At 40.2% G+C, this 16,943-nt stretch overlaps 1 protein-coding gene and 1 pseudogene across 1 annotated transcript in view; both read right to left on the reverse strand.

Moving 5' to 3' along the window:
* The window catches only part of NARS2 (asparaginyl-tRNA synthetase 2, mitochondrial (putative)), a 182,351-nt gene that overhangs the window by 73,852 nt on the left and 91,556 nt on the right, over positions 1 to 16,943 (reverse strand). The gene's annotated exons all lie outside the window — the stretch shown is intronic.
* Positions 10,284 to 10,802, reverse strand: LOC102864813 (annotated as a pseudogene).

The following is a 16,943-nucleotide window of genomic DNA, read 5'->3' on the forward strand; positions in this document are numbered from 1 at the left end:
TCACCTTTGCCTCCAAAGAGCACTCTGGCTGCACCTCCTCCAAGATATACTTGTTTGGGTTTTTGGCAGTCTAGGAGTAGTCAGGACTCCTCTCCAACACCTCAAAGGCACCAATTCTTCTGTCATCCTTTATTCACTGTCTAGCTTTCAGAAACGCACAGGAAGTGACTGAAAGGCTATGGAATGTAACAGGTACACCTCAGTCCTCAAACTGACTTCATTGTTCAGCAATAATATGGAGAGGTCCCTAACTTCAGACTTTACTACTGTTAATGCATTCCTGATTTCCTGACTACTAGAACTAAGCATTCTGATTGTGGATCCAAGTAAGATGAAGTCACTTCACTGGCAGTTACAATCTTGGTTAGCATATTTTTTTTCCTTTCAGAGTTTCATTCCATGCTTCTTAGCAACATCTCTTCTGTTAAGATATAAGACCATGGTTGTTCTAATTCCATTTTTTTAGGTAACAATTTTTCTTTTCCCCAAGCTGTTCGAAGATTTTTTTTTGTTTGTTCTGGAAACTTTGATTATGAGAGATCTTGGTGATTTTGGGGGTAGAAATCTATTCTCTTCGGGTTCACTGAGCTTCTTTGATGGCTACCTTTCCATTTTTCATGCTATTAGGTAAGCTTTCTGCCAGTCAACTGCTATGTTTTTGTCTTTTCTTGTTCTACAATCACAAGGACACGAAATTACTCTTCTTAATGGTCCCATAAGCTGTTAGGTTTTCTTAATTTTATATCATTGTTGGGTTTTTTTTAAAAACTATTCTTTTAGCAGATTGTTTATCAAGGTAATTGTTCTCCAATTCACTGATTCTGACTTCCATTGATTCAATTTACTATCTGTCCTTCCAATGGTCCAATTGTTAGCCAATAGATAACAATCTATTGCTGAAATTTTAGTATCAATCTTTTGGATTTCTAGTTGTTAGTTTTGTGTAATTTCTGATTATTGATTTGTTTTTGTTCTATTGTTCTTGTCATGTTTGCCTGAGTTCCTTAGGGTTTTTGTCTCTCTTCCTTGACCACTGGGAGTCTTCTGAATCCCTTGATCAGGTAGTTCCATTAGCACTTCTTCCTCAGGGATGGTCCTGGCTTATTACCTTGGTCACTTCCTGGAGTCGTTTTTCCTGCTTCTCTAGGTAATTTGATATTATCTGTTGTTTCTATAGAATATATCATATTTACTTATTGTATATTTGGGTGAATGGGTAGGACAGTGATTAGGCATGTGAGTGCAAGTTTGTTTACTGGTTTTGTAGGGCAGCTAAGAACACACTGGACGGGAATCAGCTCTGGCCTTTTACTGGCAGGAACAAGCAGTACTAGCTGAGCGGGTAAGGCAGCGCGTCATGTGGATATGGCCTCCTCTCAGCAGATGTTGGAGTGAATAATGAGTGAGTATTTTTATGGTGGCACTGCCAGTGTCTCTGACATCGTTGTGGGAAGGTACAACCAGAGGGCCAGTGTGTGCATGGTTGCTGTCCCTTGCTGGTGGGGGTGAAGTGAACGGGAAGAGACTGGTAGAAACCAGTGGGAAGATGTATGTGGAGTAGGTGGGTTACTGTTGTGATGCACCATATGTAGAGAAGAACCTTGGCTGGGTTAATGGGTGGAAAGGGCAGAGTAGACAGTTAACATCATGTGGAAAGTCTACAGTCACTTCATTGAGTTAGTGAGTTGAAGGGAAAGGGCTAGCATGTCACTATGCCAAGTGGATGACTGCCATTCAGCTGTGAGGGCATATGTGTGTGTGGGGGCGGGTGGAGTGAGTGGCTGAAGCAATACTGAAGTGGTCTACCACTGCTCAGATGGGTCAGGGGACTAGAGAGACAGAGCAAGTGGATATCCCTACACAGGGGTGGCCAAATACCATTTGGCTGGGCCAACAGATGGAAGGGTAAGATGAGCAGCTGCTGCCATGCTGAACAGTCTGCTACTGTCTGGTGTGTATGTGGGGTGGGGAGACTCAGACTGAAGATCTGATGTGTATATACAGGGAGGAATCATACTCTCGTGGTAGGAGTTACAGGGATTGGGGGTTGTTTATACCATTAATTACCAGGAATGTGGGGAGAGAGAATGAGTGCTAGTGGGATAAAACTGAGAACCTTTAGGGTTAATAGCCCAACACTTAACAAACTATGTCACCAGACATTAAGTATTAATTTACTCAGATAATACTTTACTGGTTATAAAAATATTTGCTTTTAATTTTGGAGCTTTATCTTTTCTCTCCAGAAGATCTGTCTTTCCTTTGTATTATTCTAATTGCTGGGTTTTGTGGTTCTGGTCTATGTGTGACTTTGCTGATGTCTGTTAACTGGGTGTGATTTCCTTTCACACGTGGCTATGTTAGGTTACACCATGTAAGTCCTCTGTGGTTAGGCTCAAAAGTCTTCTTCTGATGGACTGAGTAAAGGGGTGGGAGTAAAATCTTTCCCTGATACTGGTGACAAATGTGGCACAATCATGGTCCCTACTCAGCCCTTGCAGGGTGCTTCTGAGTTGGTGCTAGTGGCTAGTGTATTCTCTAGAGAACAGGACAGGAGTCTCCGTATCTGCTGGGATAGAGTACTACTCAAATGGATTGGGAAGGCACAAACTGACATCTCAGCAGATGGTGGGGTATCGTGGGATTTCAGTGGAAGTGCTGATAGCCTGCAGAAATTGTCTGGGTGCATTTTAGCTGAGGGTACTAAGATCTCCTGCTCTTTGTTTAGTAGAGGTACAGATGGTGCCTATCAAGACGTGACTGGCATTGCTAGTGAGGTGATGTATTTGTCCAGTCACTGGAAAATGAGTGCAAGGAGTGTTCTTGTTGGAGGTTGTGTTGAGCTCTGTGTCTGCTCACTGACCACTGCTGATTGGTTGAAGTCTGTGTCTCAAGCAGGTGGTGGTGGGCATGGCTGGACTTTCACAAGTAAGTGTGACTGGTCTGCACCTCTAGGAAGAGGCAGTGTGTCAGGCTCCGGAGTACAAGTTTAGTCACCTTCACCTCTGGAAGGGAGTGGTGGGCTTGTCTCTATCAGTCTCTTGTGTTTCAGGGTAGGGATGGTAAGTGGGGCTGGACTTGCTAGCCTTGGCTCCATGCGCCTGTGCCTCAGAGCACATGTGAATGAAGATGGCAGGTGGGGCACAGGGACATTTCTGCCATTGTGTGGAGTGGGAGCAGTTATCACTAGTGTCTTCACAAATAAGCACTCCCCAGGGAGGTTGGGACACTCACTGCTCCTCTTTCTTCCCCTTTAGTCCTTAGCACTTATAGACTCCATTCTACAGTCTCTCCTGTAGAATGCTCTGCTTCACTTGCCTATCTACAGCCACCTGGTTTGTTGTTTGTTTTTTGAAAAGAAATTTTTATTTTATAGTGGTTTGCTTACAAAGTTTGTATACATTGTTTTTCTACACTATCTTCATTCACACTGTGTTTCATGCAATCCCTTCCATTCATTATATTTTATAAAATTAATTACAATGAAATATGCTCACCATTGTCCTGTCTTTCTAGATCCCCACTGGATCTTTCCCATTTCCTTTACCCATCCCTCCCTCTACCCATCAAATTGTGCGACCCTGTGATTTCACCCCCCTACCCATCCTCACCTCTCTGCTCCTACCCTCCCCCCTTGGATCCTCATACAAGTTCTACTAGTTATCTTTCCAATTTTATAATAATGGTCTTATGCAGTATTTGTCCTTATGGAACTGAGTTAGTTCATCTAGTATAATGCTATCCAGTCCCTCCTAAGTTAGGCAGTAATTTTCACAATCATTGTTCCTCTGTGCTGCGTAGCCTGCCATTGGATGAATGTACCAAAATTTAGCAATCCATTAGATTGTGATTGAACATCTGTGCTGTTTCCATGTTCTTGCAATGGTGAATAATGCTATGAACCTTAGTGTACAAATCTCTGTTTGGGTCTCAGTTCTCATTTTCTTGGGTATATGCCAAGCAGTGAAATAGCTGGGTCATATAAAATTTCCATGTTCACTTTTTTAAAAAATGCAAAACTGCCTTCCAGAGTGGTTGTACCATTTTACAGTTCCACCAACTGTGTATGAGAGCTCCTATCTCTGCATCCTCTCCAACGTTTATTACTTGCTGTCCTGTTAAACTTTTAGCATCTGGTTTTAAAGCTAACCCTTTTATGCTTTCTTCTCAGAGATGCCTCATCCCTGACCACAGTCTGCTCACCTTATGACTTCTTTCGGTTGTTATTTGCACAAAATTTCTGCCACCAGCTCTGCTTTCTTTGTGGGTGCTTTCTTAGTTTCTTCTCTCCAGGCTGTTGCTAGATATTATCCCAAAATTACTATACTACTCTGAGCTGATAGGCAAGGCATAGCTTATCCATGAACTTATTTTCTTACTGGCCTCATCTGCTCTCTCCTTCCACTTGGTAGTCAGTCTGTTTGCTAAACTCTCTTTTTCATGCACTTGGATCTGAGGTAATTTTTGTGTTATTTTCCCTAGTTTATATTGTCTGGAAGTTCTTATGGTGATTATATGTAAGATATGGAGATAGGACACATCCCTGGCATACACCCTTCCGGATTTTGAACCATGCATTGTTTCCTTGCTCTGTTCTGATGACTGCCTCTCAGTACAAATGTAGGGTTTGCATAAGCACAATCAAGTGTTCTGCGATTCCCATTCTTCTTATACCTTTCCAAGCTATATGCGGAACAGATCAGCTGGGAGGCTGGGCTCTATGAGGAGGAACTGGAGGAAGACTCATTAAAAATCTGCTGTATACAGATGACACTACCTTGCTTGCTGAAACTGGGGAGGATCTGAAGCACTCACTGCAGAAGGTGAAGGACTTCACCCTTAAATATGGATTGAAGTGCAATACCAAAAACAAAGATTCTCACCACTGGTCCGACTGGCAGCATCATGACAGATAGTGAAGAAACTGAGATTGTTAACAGCTTTAGTTTGCTTGGTTCCACAATCAACATTCTTGGTACCAGCATCCAGGAAATCAAAAGACAAACTGCACTGGGAAATTCTGCTTTCAGGGACCTTTTTAGACTATTGAACAATGATATCAGTATGGAGACTAAGGTGCACCTGATCAAGGCCATGGTCTTTGCAGTTATGTGCTATGCATCAAAAAGCTGTACAATGAATAGGGATGAAATAAAGAGAACTGATGCCTTTGAACTGGTGGTGCTGGAGAGAAAACTGAATATACCATGGACTGCCAGGAGAACAGACAGTTTCATCCCAGATAGGGTGAAACCAGGCTATTTCTTGGAGATAAGGATTCTGAAGCTTTGTCTGACATACTTTCAGCATGCTTTAAGGAGGGCCCAGTGGTTGGAGAGGGATATCATGCTTGAGAAAGTGGAAGGAGAGCACAAGAGCGGAAGAACTTAGATGACTCAGTGGCTGGGGAAACAGGGGTAGATGTGTCAGAGACAATAAGGTTGGCATAGCAGGGTTCAGAGCTGTCATATATAGGGTTGCTAGGAGTTGCAAGAGATGTGATGGCACATAACAACAACATATGTAAGGTGCCACATGGACTGGAAAGTTTGGTTATTTTTAAGGAAGAAGATTAGGTACCTAGGCAGTGGGAACAGTTTGCTGTTAACCACTAACACAGAAGGGGATCTCTGGTGGCCTAACGAATGGCAAGAAGCTGCGCTAAAATCCTGAAGGCAACATGTTAAGGACAAGAACACATGTTAGTATTTTCACTTCAATAGTCATTTTGGAAACTGCACTGCATTCCCAGAGGCACACGGTTCGAATCCACCAAATGCTCTGCTAAATAAGGAGGGGCAATTTCCTCCTGTACCAGTTGGATCAGATTTGATGGTACAAACATAAACAAAAAAAAGAAAACAAATATAAATATTTTAAAAAGTCATTTTGCAAAAAGGACTTCATATAATTTTCAGTAAGAAAACAGACAATTTCATTTTTCTAAAAGGATGTGACAATATTCTTTCATGATGTATGATGTTTGTACATCAAAACTCACTTAATATGATTAATAAGTAACTGCTGCTGTTGTTGTTATTATGTGCTATTGAGTCACCTGTGACTCATAGCAACCCTATGTACAACATCACTAAGCCCTGCTCTATCGTACGCCAATCTCACTGTCTCTGATACAACAACCCCAATATCCCAGTCACTGCATCAATCCATCTCATTGAGGGTTTTCCTCTCCTGTGCTGTCCTTCCACACTCCCAAGCATGACATCCCTTTCCAAGGCCTGGTAAAACTTCAGAATCCTGGCCTCCAAAAAACAGCCTGGTTAACCCTCTTCAGGCTGAACCTGTTCGTTCTCTTAGCAGTCCATAATATACTAAATTCTCTTCTCCAACACCAGAGCTCAAAGGCATCAGTTTTTCTTCTATCATCCCTAGTCACTGTCCAGCTCTCTGACGCACAGCAAGGGATTGCAATGATGGCCTGTGTCACATGCACCTTAATCTCCAGACTGACACCACTGGTCTTCAATACTTTGGAGAGGTCACTAACAGCAGACTTGCCCAAAGCTATATATCCTCTAAATTCCTGGCTGCTGGTGCCAAGAGTGTTGACTGTGGAGCCAAGCAAACTAAAGTTTACAATCTTAATCTCTTCACCATCCATCACGATGCTGCCAAACGGCCCACTGGTTTATGATTTATGATTGTTTTTATCTTTGTTTTCTTGATATTGAGCTCCAATCTTTATTGAAGGCTGCAGTCCTTGACCTTCTGCAGCAAGCGCTTCAGGTCCTCCTCAGTTTCAGCAAGCAGTGTAACTGCTGAAGTAAATTAATATACAAAGGCATTTATTACAGAGATGAGAAAAAATTAGGATGCTCAATTTAATTGGTGTTTATTAATCTACGCATAAAAATGTTTCACAATTATGGAGCAAAAGACATGGTCACCTTCTCTTTTAATAAATTTATGAGTCATTAGAATTCCCAAATGTAATACTTTTTTGATAACATGAGTGTAAAAAAAACCCAAGAAGTACTTTTGAGTGAATATACCCAAAATTTACGATGTATTTTAACCATGAAATCTACATCTGTAAGATATGTATGTTCCTGATTCTGGTGGCACAGTCCATAGGGAGCTGCAATGCTAACTTAAAGCTGGCACCTTTCTGGCAGTTTGAATCTACCAGCACTCCACGAGAGAAAGATGGACATTCTCGTACTGTGCAATTTACAACCTCAGAGACTCACTAGAGGGTCGGCTATGCATTGGTTCCAACTCTCGATGACAATGAGGTTTGAGGGTTTTGTTTTTTATTTTATTTTATGAATTTTTTTGTGTGTACCATCAAATCAGATCTGACTGGTACAGGAGGAGATTGTCACCCCCTTCTCCAGCAGAGCATCTGGTGGATTCAAACCACGCACCTCTGGGATTGCAGTGCAGAGGTTTGAGTTTTTATGTGTTCCTAGTTCATATATGACAGGTGATGAGCAGTTAGTGCAACTTAAAAGACTGTGCCGAGGGAGCTCTGGTGGCCTAGTGGCAAAAAGCTGCACTGTAATCCCAGAGGTATGCAGTTCAAATCCACCAGATACTCTGCTGGAGAAGGAGAGGTAATCTCCTCCGGTACCAGTTAGATCCGATTTGATGGTGTACACACACAAAATAATAAAAGAAAAGGAAAAAGAAAAAAAGACTGTGCCTATTTGGTTGTACTTTCAAAACAAGGAAAATTCAGACTAAGAATGAGGTTGTTCTCATCAAGTAAAGACTGAGGTTGTTTTAATCAAGAAAATGAAAAAGAACATAGAATGTGGAAAAATATGTACAGGTCATATACCTGACAAGGATCTCTTATTCAGAATAAAAGAGCTTTTGTAAGTCAATACTAGTAAGACAATAATCAATTTTTTCTAATGAAACATGGATTTAAATAGTGGTTTTTCCAATATTGTTGACTCTTATGGCACTTAACAACAATAGCATAGAGAGAGATCAGTTGGCCTACTGGAGAGAAAGTGATGTTACCAAGCCAGAGGTGGGTGACTTCCAACCCGCAGCCCTCAGGCCTGTTTTTCATTGTTTTTGTTCAAACATTCTTCTAGGTGGTATAGCCCTGGTGTGCCCACTTGCTGTACAGAGGTAACTTGTGGTGGCTGTGAAGCTGAACACTGTGACACTGATGTGTCAAATGCGATAATGGTTTTCCATGGCGGACAGTGTGGGGTGTAGCTCCCCAATTAAAACAAGCTTGGAAGCAGAAGTGGCAGCCACTTCCATAATAGATTGCCTCCAGAAACCCTATGAACCTAGAGAAAAGATGAAAGTCACACAAGTGTTGAGGACTTCCATTCATAGGGTCGCTATGAGTCGCCTACAACTCGATGGCACTTAACAACAACAATTTTTCCAATACAGACAAATGGCTAGCAAGTTCATGAGAAATGCTCAACATCATTAAATCATCATGAAAATCCAATGAGATACTATTTTACACTTAATACTACTCTTAGATTAATACTATTATATTATTATATCTAACACTACTTTATATCTAAGAAAAATCAAAATAATAATGAGATACTACTGAGAAAACAAAAGTTGGTAGGATGTGGTCCAACTGGATCCCTCACCGTTTATTAGTAGGAACCCAAAATGGGATAATACTTTGGAAAACTCTATAGCTGTTCCTGAACTAGTTAAACTGGTTTATCATATTATCCCACAATTCTACTCCTAGGTATTTATTTACTTGAAAGAAATTAAGCCATAGGTACACACAAAAATTTTTATATAGATGTTGATGGTAGCATTAATCATAATAGTCAAGAAGTAGCAACAATCCAAATGTTCACAATCTCTGATCAATGCTGCTGCTGTCATGTACCATCAAGTTGGAACTAACTCATAGCTGACCCTCCAGCAGGATTTCAGAGGCAGTAAATTGCAGGAAGGAAAACTGTCCATTTTTCTTCCATGAAGCAGCTGACAGATGCTAACTACATGTCTTTGGGTAGTAATGCAACTCCTTATCAGCAGGCCAGCAGAAGCTCCCTATCTGAGCAGTTGTTGTGGACTGTCGAGTTGGAACCAATCCATAGCTGACCCTCTGGCAGGGTTCGACAGGCAGCAAATCTCATAGAAGGAGACTGCCCATCTTTCTGCCAATATAATAGCAGCACAATACCTTTGCCACTTAGCCTTAAAAACTGTTCTATTAATATTATAATAGATTATTATTTGGTCATATAAATAGTGGTATTTATAAATACATGCTACAACATGTATAAACCTAAAACATTATGTGTAAGAAACTTTCACAAAATAGACTTTAAAATTTAATTTACATAAAATAAGCAAATCTATAAAAATAGAGAAACATTGATTAGTGGTTGCCTAGAGCAAGGGATGGGAATGGACAGTGTTAATAAAATAAGATTTCTTTTGTGTGTAATAAAAGAATATAAAATTAGGTCTTAGTGAGGTTTGAACAATTAAGTAAATATATTAAAATCCACTGAATTGTATATTTTAAATAGACACTTTTTTTAAATAGATACCTCAATAAAGTAGTGTAAAAATATTTGGGTTTGTCATGTTTCGATTTTGAATAAAATTTCTAAAAGTGATTTTTAATATTTCTTTATCCTTCTCTTCTCTCTGGTGGCCCAGTTGGTAGGGAGTTACACTACCAAGCCAAAGACAAACATTTTGGATCCACTAAATGCACCACAGAAGAAAGATGGCCAATTTCCTCCCATTTGATTTGCTGTTGTTATTAGGTGCTGTCAAGTTGAATATGACTCATAGCAACCCTATGAACAAAAGATCTAATCCCTGTTCTGTCCTGTCCCATCCTCACACATCCTGACACACAAGAGTCCACTGCAGCAGTTACTGCGTCAATCCACCTGATTTGGGGTCTTCCTCTCCTTTACTGACCCTCTCCCCTTCCGAGCATCATGTCCTTCTCCAAGAAACAGAACCTCCTAACAACATGCCCAAAGTATGTAAGGGAAAGCCTCACCATTTTTGCCTCCAAGGAGCACTCTGGGTGCACCTCCCCAAGACATCTGTTCTCTTAGCTGTCCATGGAATGTTCAATGCTCTTCTCCAACAACATAACTCAAAGGCGTCAATTCTTTTTCTTTCTTTCGTTTCTTTTTTTTGGTTGCAAAAAGCTTTATTGTTTCATTTGGTCCAAGGCTTGGGCAAAGGGCTTCTGGGTGGATAAGATTCTACATCAGGGTGGGACAGAGAAGCTTGCTGCTGTTGGCAGGGGGACGCAGAGGTTCCCCCCTGCAGGTCCCTACAGGCCCCTAGTCATGCTTGAGGGTGAGACGCGCTCAAAGAGATACTCGCCCAGCCCAGCCTGGGGGCCGCCCAGTCTTCTAATGTTGGTCAGATGGTCACAGCAGTTTCACTTCCTCATTCAGGAAGTGGTTCTCCAGAAAGTCACAGAGATTGGAGTCAGTGTGGGCGGAACCCACGGCGTGCAGATCCAGAAGGGCCTGGTTTAGGTTCTTCTCCAAGGCCAGCGCTGCTTGCATAGGGTCCAGGGTTTTACTCCACTCATCCTGGGATGGCTTCTGGATATCTTGGAAGAGGACTCGGCCGCCATGCTGGTTTTGCAGCTTCAAGAGCCACTCAGCACCCTCGAGCTTCTCCTTCACCAACTTGCGGAAGAAGTGTCCCACGCCTTCCAAGGCCACATCAGCGCAGTCAAAATAAAAACCCAGAGAGAGTTAGGTGTAAGAGGCCCGCAGGTGCAGTTTGACCAGACGGTTGATGCCAGCTTCTGCTTCGGCAGAATAATTTTGGCAGATCTGAGAACTCATAGTTGGTCAAGGTTTTGGGGCTAACAAAAAAAGGGTGTTAGTTGGTCCCGAAAATTGGAGATGGCTAAGATGGTTCCAAGGTTACGCCTGGAGATGAAGTTGGAGGGAGGCTGGAAGCGGGGGAAGTCGCTGGGTCTGTTCCATCCAAACACTGTTGAAGCAAGAGACAGATTCACGGGACAGCTGGGGAACCTGTCAAGTCTTCTTCTACCATCCTTATTCACTGTCCAGCTCTCAGACACATAGCAAGTAACAGGAAAGACTAAGGTCTGAATCAGACGCACCTCAGTCCTCAAACTGACATCATTACTCCTCAATAATTTGGAGAGGTCCCTAACTACATTTTCCCAGTGCAATGTTTCTCCTGATTTCCTGATGGCTGGTACCAAAGGCGTTAACTGTGGACTCAACCAAGATGAAGCTGCTGACAGTTTCAGTATCCCCTCCATCCATCATGATGCCATCTATCAATATAAATACATTTTTTCAAAGACACAAACAACAACTTTACATATGGATCTCACCTGATGGGCTGCAAAGGAATTAGTATGACTACATCTGTGGAAGAAATAGTTGGAGAAGCTCAATATCGGCAGTCAAAAGTAGACCGGGGTGGTCTGTGGGTCAAATCGTCAATTATTCATACGCAAGTTCAAATTGAGACTGGAGAAAAGTAAAATAACTCCACAGAAACCAAGATATGATCTTGAATCTGTTCTATCTGAATTTCAAAATCATCTTAAGAATAGGTTCTCTACAACCAGGAGAAGATAAAATAAATGAATGGGACCTTCTAAGAATCAAATCCCTATGCACATCCAAAAACTTCTCCAACAGGGTAAAAAGGGACACCACAGACTGGGAAAAAGTACTTGGTAATGACATGTCAGATAAGGGACGTACATCTAGAATTTATAAAATACTTGAGCACCAAAACAAGATAAAGGTAAATAATCCAATTGAAAAATGGACACAGGATATGAACAGACACTTCACCAAAAAAGACATTCAGATGGCCAACAAGCACATGAAGAAATGATTAAAATCCCTAGCTCTAAGAGAGATGCAAATCAAAACAACTATGAAATATCATCTCACCCCAGTAAGAACAGCAAAAAACAAATGCTGGCGAGATTGTGGAGGAACTAGAACCCTTATTCACTGCTGTAAAATGGTGCAACCACTGTGGAAAATGGTGTGGCACTTTCTCAAAAAGTTGCAAATAGAGATACCATTTGATCCACCAATTCCAATACTGGGAATATATCCTAAAGAGACCATAACTGCCATCCAAGCAGATATATGCACACCCATGTTTATCGCGGCTTTGTTCACAATAGCAAGGAGTTGGAAACAACCCAAGTGCCCATCAACAAATGAATGGATAGAGAAACTGTGGTATAGTCACACAATGGAATACTATGCTGCATTGAAAAACAAGGAACTCATGCAATATTATTCAAAATCCGTGACCATGGAGGACATTATGCTGAGTGAATCTCAGTCACAAAAGGACAAATACTGAATGTTGCCACTGTTGTAGAATGGGACTGACATTAGGGTTGGGTAAGACTGAGAAAAACTGGATAAATTATGTATACTGCATTGAAACAGATGAGTGAGAGAACAGTTTAAAAGCGATATATTATAGGATATTATAGTTATCACAAGAGTCCAGAATTAAGGTTGCAGAGTGGAGTGTACTTGGAGCGGTGGGGGTGTGTGTGGGGGACTGTATACCAATGAAAGAATTTTTCTTTTAAAGAGAGAAGCAAACTGGGGAGGAGGAGGACTGAGCAGGGAGAAAAGTGCAACAATGAATGAATGGAAATCCAAAATCTCTGTAAATGTTCATTAAAATTAAGAAGAAAAAAAAAAGAATAGGTTCAGAGAACTCTGGTAGCCTAGTGGCAAAAAGTTGCACTGCAATCTCAAAGGCACATGGTTCGAATCTACCAGATTCTCCGCTGGAGAAGGAGAGGCATCTCCTCCTATGCCAGCTGGATCCAATTCAATGGTACACAAAACAAAACAAACACACAAAAGAATAGGTTTGAAGCACTGAACACCAATAATCGAAAACCAGATGAGTTGTGGGATGATATCAAGGATATCATACATGAAGACAGGAAAAGGTCATTATAAAAACAGAGGAGAAAGAAAAAAAAACAACAAAAACAGAAATAGATGTCAGAAGAGACTCTAAAAATTGCACTGTAGCACGGTGAATCCAAAACAAAAGGAAAACATGTTGAACTAAAAGAGCTGAACAGAAAATGTCAAAGGGCAGCTCGGGAGGACAAAGCAAAGTACTGCAATGCAATGTACAGGGAAAAACCCTTTCCAGGAGGGTCAGCTATGAGTTGGTTTCAATTCAAAAGTAATGAAGTGAGGTTTATCCTTTTAGAAATTATTCCTGAAATGACTTAAAAATATTTCTTTTTGAATGACATAAAAAGATCTATTTTTACCATCCACTAACCCAGATGTTAAATGATGATGATATTTTTGACAAGGACATTCTTGAGGATTATCAATCTTCTTGAATTCCAGTTATAAACAATTCTTTACTAATACTGTACATTGCTTAGAATGTTTTCAATTTTATAAAGTAATAAAAGTAACACTGCTTTTCTTTTTTAAAACGTGAAAAAGCCACTTACAGCTTATTTTGTTCCAGTGTGGGACAGTACGCAGCTGGAAGCCAGATATCCCTAGGCTTATCCACCTTTGTTTATAATCTGCTCTGATAATATTTTTATAGTTTAAATGTCAACACCATCAATCTTTAAAGATATTATTGAAAAAATAAAACAAAAGCCAAAAGCCCCCAGGACTCGCAAGTAGCTTACCCATAGAGGAGGTGGGGTATGGATCAGGATGTGGGGGTTCCTACCTGCTGTGTGGTGTCCTCATATGCTATGAACGTTACGGAAACATGTTTGCTTACATGTCTTTGCAGACTTATTACACCATTTTCTTAGGGAAAAATATCCTTAGAAGCTAAATTCTAGGTAAAAAAGAGGTACTCCTCTGGAGAAGCCATATCATTTTATATTTCCAACCATATTCCTTCTTGTATTCAAGCATGAGTTTTAGCTCGAATATTCTGGATTTGGTAGATTAATATAACAATTTACACTAAGGAAAAAGCTTCTGTAGCACAATATTGAATGAAACAAAACATAAAAGAAAACACTGATATTTAAAAGCTCTCCAATACATTAGGTTGCATCTTCTTCTAATTCTGGCTTTAATTGACAAGAAATGGAAACCTTTATTAAACAGCATTTACTAACTGCAAGTCTGCACATTAGAGCATATGTGCTTCTCTCAGAATTAACTTCTTATTCATGTATTATAACTCAACTCACTGCCATCAAGTTGAAACTGACCCTCCATTAAATCTCCAAGGCTATACATCTCAAGGGAGGAGGCTGTCTATATTTATCCCAAGGATCCACTAGTGGATTCAAAGTAACAAAAATGTGAGACTACATCACCAAAATGAGGATAGTTTCACTGACTTAAACCCATGTTCATAACTCTATCTGCTAAGAGGGCTTAGAAACAATGACATCCTAGTAGCAATCAGCACACCCAGAGGCCAGATCTTGGTTTCTAAAATTATAAGAAATCTGGAATTCTAACTGAAATAGCTTATCCCGGAACTAGGTTCAATCTGAAGTATCTTGTCATTCTAAGAAGCGAAGATATTTTCAAAAAACAAAAGGATGGGATACCAAAAGACCATAGGAACCACCCTGAAAGAGTTTTCAATAGCTAAAGCTAGAACAGCAAAATAAATAAATTTGTATTGACAAACTGCATTGGGAAAGTCTGCTGTTAGGGACATTATGCTTGGGAGGGTGGAGGGACAGTGCAAGAGAGGAAGACCCTTGATCAGATGGATTGATTCAGTGACTGGGGTCATGAGGGTAGGTGTATCAGAGACAATAAGATTGACACAGGACAGAGCAAGGTATAGGGCTGTTGTACATAGTGTCGCTGAGTTGCAAGTGACTCAACAGCACGTAACAACAACAATAACAATGAAATTAAAACTCAAATCATAAAATAAATTACATGAGTTCATTCTGATATAAATAAATGATGTTATTAAGAGATAATAAATCTTCCTTTATGTAGGATTCTAAATACTTACATTCCTTTTTCAGGAAGGAAGTGCTTATTCCACTTCTAACCATCTGTTTCCCTCTCCTGGTAAGGGTGAGCTAAACTTGTCTACTCATTTTCAAAGAGTAGAATAGTGAAGCAGAAAAACAAGTAACTTTGCAGGGGAGAAACCTGGCCAAATTCCTTTACTAAATGATGGAGATTACTAAGGGATGTCATCTGACCCTCCACAAGATCGGGTAATATTACTTCACTTCTGTTAGTGTTCTTTCCCTGAACTCAAATAAACCAATCGAATCCTGAGAAAAACATCAGACAAACACAGATGGGGTACACTTCATGCGAGACCTGATAAGTACCCCTTCAAAACTGTCAAGATCCTGAAAAAAGAACCAAAGACAGAAAAATTGTCACAGATTAGGAAAGACTTGGAAAACAGGACAACTAAATGTCAACAGGTATCTTGAATTAGATTTTGTAACAGAAATTAGACAATACTAGAAAAGCTGGTGAAATCACAATAAAGTTTGGAATATTTAAATAATGTGCTCTATTATCAGATTCTTAGTTTTGACAAATGTACTGTGGCAACAGAAGAACTAATGGGAGAAACTGGGTGAGGGTTATACAGGAACTCTCTGTAGTATTTTTATTACTTTTCTAGAAATCTAAAAATGACTCCAAAACATAAAACTTGGTGTTGTTTTTTTAAAAAAGCGCACACACCTTTAACTTTAAAATGGAGTCCACTTGACCAACATAGATGCTACTGTGGAAAATGTTTTGCTTTTAAATTTAACTGACATTTTCTCCATTTTATAAGCCTGTCAAATAAAATTAAAGAAAAAATGAAACTGAAGGTAATGGGATCAACAATATGTTGCATTGATCTGAAACATCATGTACTATAATTGTCCTAGAATGATGCATACTAAACTAGGAACATTTGATTAACGTTATTAGAAACACTTCATACCACATTAAAAATAATAAAACCTAGGATTCTGCCAATTTAATCTTCTGTCAAATCTCACTGTACACTATGTTCCATGGTTTGCTGCACTTTACTGAGGAGGGAACACATTTAATATGTTAGCAGTGTCAGAGAAGCAAGACTATTTACTTCTTTCCACAAATATCAAATGTTTGGTCAATTTATAGGGAGCTCAGGTGGTTTCGTTTCTAGTTGTGCTAACGGAAAGGCCCCTTGAATCCACAGGCACTCTGGAGGAGAAAGATGGGCTGTCTCTTCCAGAGTGGATTTATAGCCTCTGAGACTCAATGGAGCAAACAACTTGATGGCAATGGATAGGTCACAACCGTTTGCAGGTAAACAAAACGAATACTGAAAGACTGTTAAGAAAGGTTATTCAACAATTGGATAAAAGGTCAAAATGTGGACAGTCTATAATTTCAATGTCACATGGCGATACCAGAAAATGAACTCACTGCTGTTGTTGTTTGTCATTGACTCGGAACCAACCTAAGGGTGACCCTCATGGAGGTATGCAGAGGTAGTAAATTGCACATGAGAAGACTGTCCATCTTTCTCTTGTGGAGCGGCTGGTGGATTTGAACTGTGTGCCTTTGGGATTGCAGCCCAGCTTCCTACCTAAACTACCAGAGCTTCCTCACTGCTGCTGAGCAGGTTCTAATTGATTATAATCCTCCACCAAATTTGTGAGGCTGTAAATCGTTACAAGAAGAAACTGCTTTTCCTTCTCCTATGGAGTTAGTGGTAGATTTGAACTGTTGATCTTTCAGTTAGCACATGCACCCCACCATCCATTCAAAAATCATTAATTACTCAAGGGAATGCACTTTGCTATCCTACCCTATTATTAACTTCTGGATTAAACATCCCAGACTAAGTGAAGGTACAGTAGCATTCTGCTCAACAGAGGTGAAAATCATTTCTGCCAAGTAGAAGTGATCAAGAAAACAAAGATTTTCACCACTGGGCCAATTGGCAGCATCAGTACGGATGGTGAAGAGATTGAGATA

The sequence above is a fragment of the Elephantulus edwardii genome, unplaced genomic scaffold (genome assembly GCF_000299155.1).
Source record: "Elephantulus edwardii isolate Elephantulus edwardi_28Jun2011 unplaced genomic scaffold, EleEdw1.0 scaffold00025, whole genome shotgun sequence".
Classification (NCBI taxonomy): Eukaryota; Metazoa; Chordata; class Mammalia; order Macroscelidea; family Macroscelididae; genus Elephantulus; species Elephantulus edwardii.